Source organism: Lissotriton vulgaris, chromosome 1_1 (genome assembly GCF_964263255.1).
Source record: "Lissotriton vulgaris chromosome 1_1, aLisVul1.2, whole genome shotgun sequence".
Taxonomy (NCBI): Eukaryota; Metazoa; Chordata; class Amphibia; order Caudata; family Salamandridae; genus Lissotriton; species Lissotriton vulgaris.
Genome location: NC_141685.1, coordinates 1976471336 through 1976481289, shown reverse-complemented (window position 1 = coordinate 1976481289; position 9954 = coordinate 1976471336).

The following is a 9954-nucleotide window of genomic DNA, read 5'->3' as shown; positions in this document are numbered from 1 at the left end:
CTCTCTACTCTTCCGAAAGAGTCTCTTATTTATAAATTATTTTCTTCCCCTAATCCGGACCGTCTCAAATCTAAAGTGGAACTTTCCTGGGAACATGATCTGGGATGCACTTGGCCCATTTCCCTTTGGGATAAGCTCTGGTCCAGATCCTTGAAGATTTCTCGATCTTCATCTCTCACTCAGTCTCTCTTTTTTCTATACCACAGACTTTATCTTTCTCCTCTTTCCCTGTCTCGCTTCACATCCTCTTCCGATTCTTACTGTTGGACTTGTAAATCACCTAATGCTGATCTTCTACATATGTTCTTTTTCTGTCCTACTGTCACTACTTTTTGGAAACAAGTTTGGTCTTGTATTTCCCATGTTTTCTCACTCTCCATCCCATACTCACTCCCTCTTCTTTTTCTCGGTAGTCTCTCAGACTTTCTAGCTTTTCCGCCACATTCACAGGGCCTCTTTGATCTTATGCTTGCACTTGCATTTCAGCATATTTCTTCAAATTGGAAATCCCTTACAAATGTCTCCCTACAACATTGGTGGAACTCTTTATGTCATTTTCATAGACTTGATGTCTCCTTCGCCTCCTCCTGTAAACCACCTCGTAATGTTGACCTATATTGGTTACCCCTTACCACATACTTAGATCATTTAGCTCAAAAGAAACCGGTCCTTATGAATTCTGAAAATTTTAAACCCCCTTGAATGATTTTACTCTCTTCTTCTTGTGTGTTTTAAATACCGTTTTGCATCTTTTTCTTTATTGAAATGATTTTGTACATATTATATGATTTTTGAATATTGCTTGTGCTACTTCTTCCTTTGCTGTTACCTTCTATAGCGTTGTTTGGTTATAGCATATTTTCTCTCACTCTCCTCCCTCCACCCCTCCCCTTTCCCTTTCCCTTTTAAAATATCTTAAAATGCTTTTAGTTACTTACTTTGACATTGGCAATGTTGTGACTTTCATTTGACTTGTATGCTTTATCTTCTCCTTTGCTGGTGTCAATTGTTATCATTATTATTCTTAATAAAGCTTTTTAAACACAAAAATAAATAAATTATCAGACGATATACAGGAAAACTAATCAGAAATTTAGTCACAACAAAGGTATGCTCAGCCTTCTATCTGGTATCTACTCTCGGTCCCATTTTCTCCTTGCTGTGCTTACTATGCCCCTTTGTGATTTGGTCTTAGTTTCATTATGGCTCAGGTGCACATTCCACTATTACATACTTGTCCTCAATCTCTCGCAGTTCAGTCATTCATATATAAAACTCATTGTAGTCTAATAGTTCTTTTTACAGCTGTGTGTGTCATGATTGATATTGCACGTGCCTTTCTTCTCTATTTGCAGAGGTGGCTCACTAATCAACAACAGGAAATAACCGTTTCAACACAGTCATTACAATGCAACATCCTTTACATCAGATGCCATTACAACGCAGCCATTATAACGCATGTCACTACAACGCATGCCATTAAAACGCATGCCACTACAACGCAAGTCATTACATCGCATTATAAGGTAAGTAATTGGAAACAGTACATTTTACCCCTACACTATCCAACACTTACCCTATTGTTGCACTCACTGTAGTGGGAATAGTAATGTTTCCTCCTACACTATCCAACACTTACCCTACTTCTGCACTCACTGGAGTGGAAATAGTCATTTTTACCCCTACACTATCCAACACTTACCCTACTGTTGCACTCATTGGAGTGGGAACAGTAATTTGTACCCCTACACTATCCAACACTTACACTACTGTTGCCCTAAAAGTATTTTAGGTTGTAATGGTATGCGTTGTAATTGTAAGCGTTGTAATTGAATGCTTTGTAAGTGTAGTTTCTAAAAATGCATTGTGATGGCATGAGTTGTAAAATCCTACGTTGTAATGGATTTTGCAATGTAAGACTGCGTTGTAAAGGCATGCATTGTAAAAGTTTGCATTGTAAAGTGTCCTATTCATCAACAACTCTGGGATGTGTATTTATTTAGTTGGAGTGTTTGCTTGGCAGTTTCCGATTTTGTGTGAATCTTTGGATCAGTATCCAGTGCTTTATCCGGGTCTAACAGAGTAAAGCCGTCCCCAGGCCAATATTTATCACAGGATTACCATCCAGACTCTGCTTTAGTGATTCTAGTCAGAGTATTTGTGTTTATTTTTTTCCCCTTTTTTTTGTCCTCATCCCGCAAGCTCCTTATTGCTGGTACACTTCTCATCTCCACGAAGGGAGAAGATGAACCTGTCCACGCAAAGATATTGCTGGTCCACAATAGTCTACCACGTACACAAAGAAAGGAGAAGAACAAAGCAGGGAACTCCAGTAGATATGATTTAATCATTCCATCCACAATTTCCCCTACCCACATTGTGGTTCTATCTAGCAAACTCGTATCTTTTAATACCATATTAAAACGTCCTTATTGAGGGAGTAGTCTTTCATCACCTGTCCAACCCATGGCTCATCATCCTCTTCAGCCCTCTCTTAGGTAGCACAACATGATAGCAGTTGATAGTATTTGAATGTCGTTAGCTGACCATTAGTGCATGCACTTGACACATCCCATTCCACTAAGCCGTGACCAGCTCTGAGATCTGCCCAATAACTTAAACCAGCTGATTTTAAGGATTGACTGAGCTGGTCTACAAAGCAGTCTTGGGTGCCCACGTAATCCCAAATAGGTGCTGAGGACTTGTAATAGGGTATACTAAATATCTTTCAGGAATATAACCATGTTCTTAATGCGTTTTTCAAAACCTTTAACCTGACCGTTTTAAAATATTTTGGGTCACCATATTAAAATATAAAGTGACTCTGTGTCAGAGTCACTAAGCCTTACCCTGTATATTCTACCTGTTGGAGATCTAGCTAGTTTATTGGCTAACATACAAAAGTTCTTCAGATGGAAAGCCTAGCAATACATCAGTGGATCAGAGAGAGCTAATCCCCCTTCCCCAAACTTTCTCTACAATTTTTTCCAGGTGATCCTAGGTCCCTTCGCGAGTCAAATAAAACTCCCATATTTTCCCTGCAATTTAGCTATGTCTCCTCTTAGGAAAGTAAGTGGTATAGAGTTAAAAAGGAAGGGGATTTTATGGAGAATAGTCATCTTAATGAGGTTTACTCTTCCAGAGAAGTTTTTATCATAGATTAACCCATTTTACCAAGAGTCTCTCGACCTCTTGGCACACGTGTTTCCGATTTACCCACGGATACCTTCCAATCTCTGAGTTATTAAAATGCCAAGTATCTCATTGGGGATTTTGCCCCCTGACTGATCTTTCCCTGGTTCCAATCCATAACTTCAGTTTGGTACATATTAACCTTATATCTCAATATCTTCCCAAAACCCTCAGCCATCAAACTGGGTATAGTAGACAGTGGATTTGTTGTATATACCACTATATCATTTACAAATATGGCTAGTTTAACCTCAAACCCAGCTGCCTTAAAAGGGGTTCTGGTGGTATCTGCTCTAATCTGATGTGCAAAAGGGCCAACATATAGGTTAAATAGGAGATGGGGATAGCCCTGTCTTGTACCTCTAGTTATGTGGAACCAGTCTGAGAGCACACCATTTACCAACACCCTCGTTATGGAGTGCCTATATAGATTTTGCATTGCAATTATTACGTTTTGGGGAAATCCAAAGCTTGTAAGGGCTTCCCAAAGATATTCCCAGTATACCTTGTCAAAAGCTTTAGCAGAGTCTACCGCCACTACCATAAAGGGAGATTTCTGAACTTCCACCATATCAAATATGTAAGCTTGTTTAACTACCACCCCAGGATAAAACTCCTCTGATCTATGTGGATAGTGCCCTTAATAACCTGGCCACCCTTGAGGCTAATCTCACAGGGAAAATCGTATAACCAGTGATCATTTAGGATATGGGTCTGTAGGATTCTGCTTTTACAGGATCTTTATCAGGTTTCGGAATTAGGACCACAGTTGCCTCTGACCAAGATGCTGGCACTTCTTCTCCCTTTATATATAACATTAAAAATTCCCTTTAGAGCTGGAGTTTTCTTCTCTATGATTTCTTTATAGAGCTCTACTGGAAGGCCATCAGGGCCAGCGGCTTTCCTGCTGCTCATTTTCCTACAATGTGCCTTTTTTTTTTTCCTACAATGTGCCTCTCCTCGGTAGTCTCCAACCATAATAGGTCCACTTGTGCCCTTGTTACTTTTTGGAAGATGTAGCTCCCTTAACCAGGCCACTATACACTCCTTTCCTGGCTGTAGATCATCCTTATATTTGTGTTTCCTTCTCGGAACCACTGTTAAAAGACTTTATAGCCCCAAAGCACTGGACTACACATGTTTTTCGCTTGCTTTAATCTTCATACTCTGATTGTTCAACAATTGTTGGGGACTGGGTGCTCTTCAGTCCTTCTGGACAGATCCTCCTACTACACAGTTACCAAAACATGTGCCGCTCACAGCAGTTATTCAGTCGTGTTGATGCTTCATAACAGTTATATAGTTCTCCCATTTATCACTTATGCATACAAATCTGCTGGAGTAAAAACAAAAAATTGAAGCTGTATGTTAAGCAAACACAACATCTTTGGTAGCACAACAGTACTCTGAGTTCTCTAATGGCAGCTCAGTACATTTGATGGATATGAATGGGAATTGGAATTAAATATTGGTAGTATTTTTCCATGTTGAAACACAACTGGCAGACAATATTTTTCAAAGCACTCTTTATAATTGGTTTGGGGTGGTTAGTAGTTGACAAAAACATGTTTGCCTGCGCTCCATAAATAAACTATTGTATCACTGTGCTGTTTTTGATAGTAGGGATGCCTCCATCCTTCCTTGACCATTGTGAATAGAGGCAGAAAGACTTGTGAGGTGTTTTGAATCTGCCTTTCATCGGAACAACTGAAGGAGCAATGCAATACACATAAAAGGTCAGCACTCAATTAAATGTTTCTGTAACTTGCACACCCTAGTCTTTTTTCTCAGTCTGTACCCTAACTTCCACCAAATAGCATTGTTCAGAAAGATGAGTCACTAGCTTTATGCACACCAAAAGGACTCATAAAATATCTAAAGAATTCATGCTTCTCCTGCCCTCACTTCATTGTCCAGGTATGTGTTCCAGCTACAGTAATGTGAGCAATACAGTTCGATAGTCTGGGAGCATGGGGCCAGGTGTACAATTTCACAGATCACAAAAAATTGTCAAAATTTATGATCAGTATTTTTACAATCGGAGTGGGATTTATTTGATTGGCTCAGAAAGTCCCAATTCGGGTCGATTTGCAATTTGAACATACAATATAAAACAGCAAGGTTAGAGCACACTCAGGATGTTCACACAATGCAAAACACAGAGGACACGGACTTTACATGAGTGTCCTAGTAGGCCTCAACTTTAGTCACAACGCTAAAAGGGTTAGTTTATATCTATGGATTTTCCTAATTTATTAATTACATATCATTGTTACATTCCAAAATCAGCAACGGAGACATTAATGCTAATCAATCAATGAACCTATTGTGTGCCACTCAAAGCTAAAAAAGAGTTGTAGGACCTTGCTCATGTCAATAGATACTGCTAGGTGTCTGCATGCATGTTATCTTACTATGGTGACAGGACCAAAGTTGAAATACCGGGTGCAGGTACACGGACCTACAGAAGAATTGAATATTGGAACATTCATCAAATCTTCAATTAATCAATCAATCTTTCTTTAGTCAACTGTTAAAAATAACCATAAAAGAACAGCAGCAGTATAATACATTTAAAAATGTGACAACAATCAAATCATAAATATCACATGTTCATTAGATTAAAATAGTTTAAATATAGCAGACACACAATTTTGTGCAAGCTTAAGAAGGATCTAAAAATGAATTGTTTTGCGCCGGGCAGAGCATTTTTCTAAAAGCCTCCCATACAATAACAGACAACCCTTACAGGCATCATACCAAGAAAATTTAAAAAAAGCTGGCCTGTATTGACAGAAACCATGAATTTTAAGAATAGATAATAGATGCTGAAGCTGAAAAGGCTCATAATAACTACAAAAGAGGGTAAAGTGCTCCAGTGTCTTCAAAGAAGCATTGTTACAGGGACAGACTAGTAAAGATTTCGGGTGATACTGGCCTGCTAGAAACCAATAGGACTTCTGATGAGCCACGGCCCATGTACGGCGTGCCACCGGGCGTGGACGTGGGCAGGGGAGGGGCAGGGTGAGGGGTTGTGAATGCTGGATACGGACGATTTCAGGTAAGTACCAAAAAAAACCACCTGAATTTTGTTGCACGCGCTGCATCACATTTGGAGATGCAGCGCACGCAACTCCACCGGGCGGAGAAGTGGGGCTGGGAGGGGCAGGGTGGGGGGTTGTAAAATGCGGGATACGGATGATTTCAGGTAAGTAGAGAAAAGAGACATGACCCCACTAGTTCCAGGGAACAGGGTGCTCAAGACAATTAAAGCCTAAGGGAAAATCCCTGGAAAAAACTGTATCAGTCCTCACACCACTTCTTTCATTCTTATTCCCTCAATTCTTATTGAATCCACTCCCTTAGTTAGTATATTCAGACCAAAATGTAGTGTTTTCAATGTTTTTATTTATAAATGCACAAAATTTCTTTTGACGTGGCAGTTAAAATTTCGGAAACAATCCCGAAAGAGTATACATCAAACAATGGTCACAATTAAAAACAATTTACATAATACAACATTACATTTTATTACATCACCTGCACAAAACAACTTCTGTTGTAGACAGATTACAAAATAATAATGTTTATACAGACGGCGCCACACAAAATTATAAACCTCTATCTTTACCTCCTCTTACTAACAGGATTAGATAGTGAAAGTGATCCTAAGATTCATCCAATAGCCTTATACGTTTTTTGTGAGAAGCTTGGTACTGGAATTTCCCATATATCCCCCGCTTCCCCAGCTTTTTGGGATTCCTTTTGAGATAGGCGTCGACGCGTTTCGGTGGTAAAAACTTTTTAATGTGTTTCCACCTCTTTCTAGGGGTCACTATTTCTTCAATTCTTATGATAGACTTCTTAAAACATCTTATAGTGATTACAAGGTAAAAACGTCATCATGGGTCTCATGGTAGGGATGATGTTCCCAAACGTTCACTCCGGTTATCTCAGAAGACAAAGTGGATCTAATAAGAATTGGGGGAATAAGAATGAAAGAAGTGGTATGAGGACTGATACAGTTTGTTTCCAGGGATTGTCCCTTAGGCTTTAATGGATTTCAGGTAAGTACCGGAAAAAAAAGCGAATATCGTTGTGCACGCTGCATCGCCAATTGTGATGCAGCACCCGCATTTCACAACTCCCCACCCTGCCCCTCCCCCGCCCCACGTCACCGCCCGTTGGCACGCCCTACATGGGCCGTAGCTGCCAACTACGAGATCTTATGTTCAAAGTCACAGGCTAAACAATCTGTGATCACTTTCCTTTTAAATTAAATTGCTGCTTACTCCAAACCATCATCTATCATAGGAGTGGGGCAAGCTTACTCTGATCTTCCACAAAGGTTAAGCCCAAACCTAGCAATCTCCTGGTGAAGTTTGAGGCAATTACAATACCACAATATGGCAGCCCCCTGTATTAAAACTGGGAAGCATTTCAACGTATACACCAGCAAGGGTAGTATGGGATTACTGCCCACACTGGCTGCAGGCACAAACAGTACACCAACTAATTGATTAAATCACAAGCATTCGTTTGAGAGACAGGTAACCAGTTGTTTTGTATCAAATATTTACATACATACATATTTATACATACATACATATGTATTTATTATTCAAACTCTTCATTATAATATTTATGTTATCGATTTATCATTTAAGTCCAGACAATACATTTATTATATTCAACAATCAGAAAGAAAGCTTGGAGCCATTAGAGCCATTCTGCTGTGCAAAATAATTTTTATTAAGAAAATAACACCTACCATTGGTTTGTTTCGATTAGAAAAACAAGGCCGCAGTAGGCCGCACTTTTAAAACTGCATGTTTATTTGTTGTGCATGAGCTGGGGCATTCATGTGTTTCAGAGCCTTTCAGAAAAACATTGAGTTTATTGCTAAGCAAAATAAAATGTTCCCAGTTTCATTTGCTGAAGTAAATTATGTAGCAGCATTATGACGTTATGAGCTAAATGGCCATTGCCATGTCTATATTAGGAATGTGCAGAAGCAGTTCTTTACTTCGATTTGTTTTTGCATAAAGAAAACATATGGGCCTATACTATGTATCAGTCTCACTGTTTATGTTTGCACTAGGGTGCACTTTTAAACAGGTGCGCTGAGCGCAAACATGAACAGTGCGCCTGATTACAAAGAATGCGCTGCCCTCAGGGATGCTGTGAACTTGGAGCTGCCCTGGGAGCAGTGCATTCAGTGAAATATGGAGCAGCGTTTTTTTTTCACACTGTGCAGGTGCCACCCATCTGCATGTTAGAATGGGGACCGAGATTCTTGTGCAGAAGGGCGCAGTGAGTGACAGCACCTGCTTGCATGGGTTTGTCTGGGGTGCCCACAGAGCCCTCTTTATCCTCTCCAGAGGGCTGCCCTCAAGGAGCGCATTGACAGCGAGCCATCTTTATGGGATGCACTATCAGTGCACCGTCTGATGCTTTTTAGGTCGAGCTGAAGTAAGCATCCGTACGATGCAGTCCAAGTTCGACAACTATAGTTATCAACTTCGGGGGGATTAGGAACAAGAGGGTGCCACGCGCGTTTCCTTTCGAGTTTGCTGCATTTGACCTCGGGCACGCGCTTTTGTTTCTTTCAGCAGCTTTGTTCAGCTGTGAAAAGCGTGCTTTCAGTTTCGTTTCTTGATTGCATAGCAGAGCCCGATTGCTTGCGATACAAACTGTTAAATCACAGGGGCACTTTAGAAGATGCTTATCAGGCGCTGCCATGTCTGCTTTCAGTTTAGTGGCATTTCGCAGATGTTCACGCTTGTATCTCCCTTATGCCTCATCTCGAAGACAAATAAACACTCAGGGCGCGTTTGAGGGACTTTATAACTTTCTGCTGTCTATACTTCTTTTAATACTGTTGTGCTGGGTCTTTCTAGGGCTTAACCCTCAAAATTACTTTTGGCATGAAGCCCATCCTTTCCAGCCTGCGCTTGTACTTGTACGTGCAGCCCCTTTTCCCTAACGCCCTCAGCCATCTTCGCATCTTCCACTGCCATCATCCTTAGCGCCCGCAGCATTGAATATCCACACCAACCAGCCCTAGCATGATGAAGGCCGTGCCTGACGCCCCTTTCACTACAGACTATGCCATCATCCTTAGCGCCTGCAGCATTGAATATCCACACCAACCAGCCCTAGCATGATGAAGGCCGTGCCTGCGCCCCTTTCACTACAGACTGTGCCATCATCCTTAGCGCCCGCAGCACTGAATATCCACACCAACCAGCCCTAGCATGATGAAGGCGGTGCCTAACGCCCCTTTCACTACAGACTAGTCTCCTCTCTGCACAACATAGCCTTTGCTTCCGTCGACAGCTCCACGCTCCTTTTCCTGCTGAGCTGTGTACCCCATAAGCACATTACTCGTGCCATTGCTATAAATGTTAGCCTTTCAATACTTGCTCCTAGCCACCATTGCCTATGTAACGTACAGTTTGCTGGTGTGATGCAGTGAGATGTGCTGGACAGTGAGCTGATATGCCAATTGTCATAATTAGGACACATTGCTCTAGGTTTTTCCAGGGCTTAACCCTCAAATCTACTTTCGACATGGGGAGTAACTCACAGCCCCTGCTCACACAGACACAGCCAGCCCCCACCCCTCTGCATGCACGCACACACACACACAGGCGCGTGCTTGCACACACATACAGGCACACGGCACACGGCACACGGCACACAGCCCCCCCCTCCCCCTCCCCCCTTACCTTACCGGAGTCGGGCTCGCACCATCTGCCA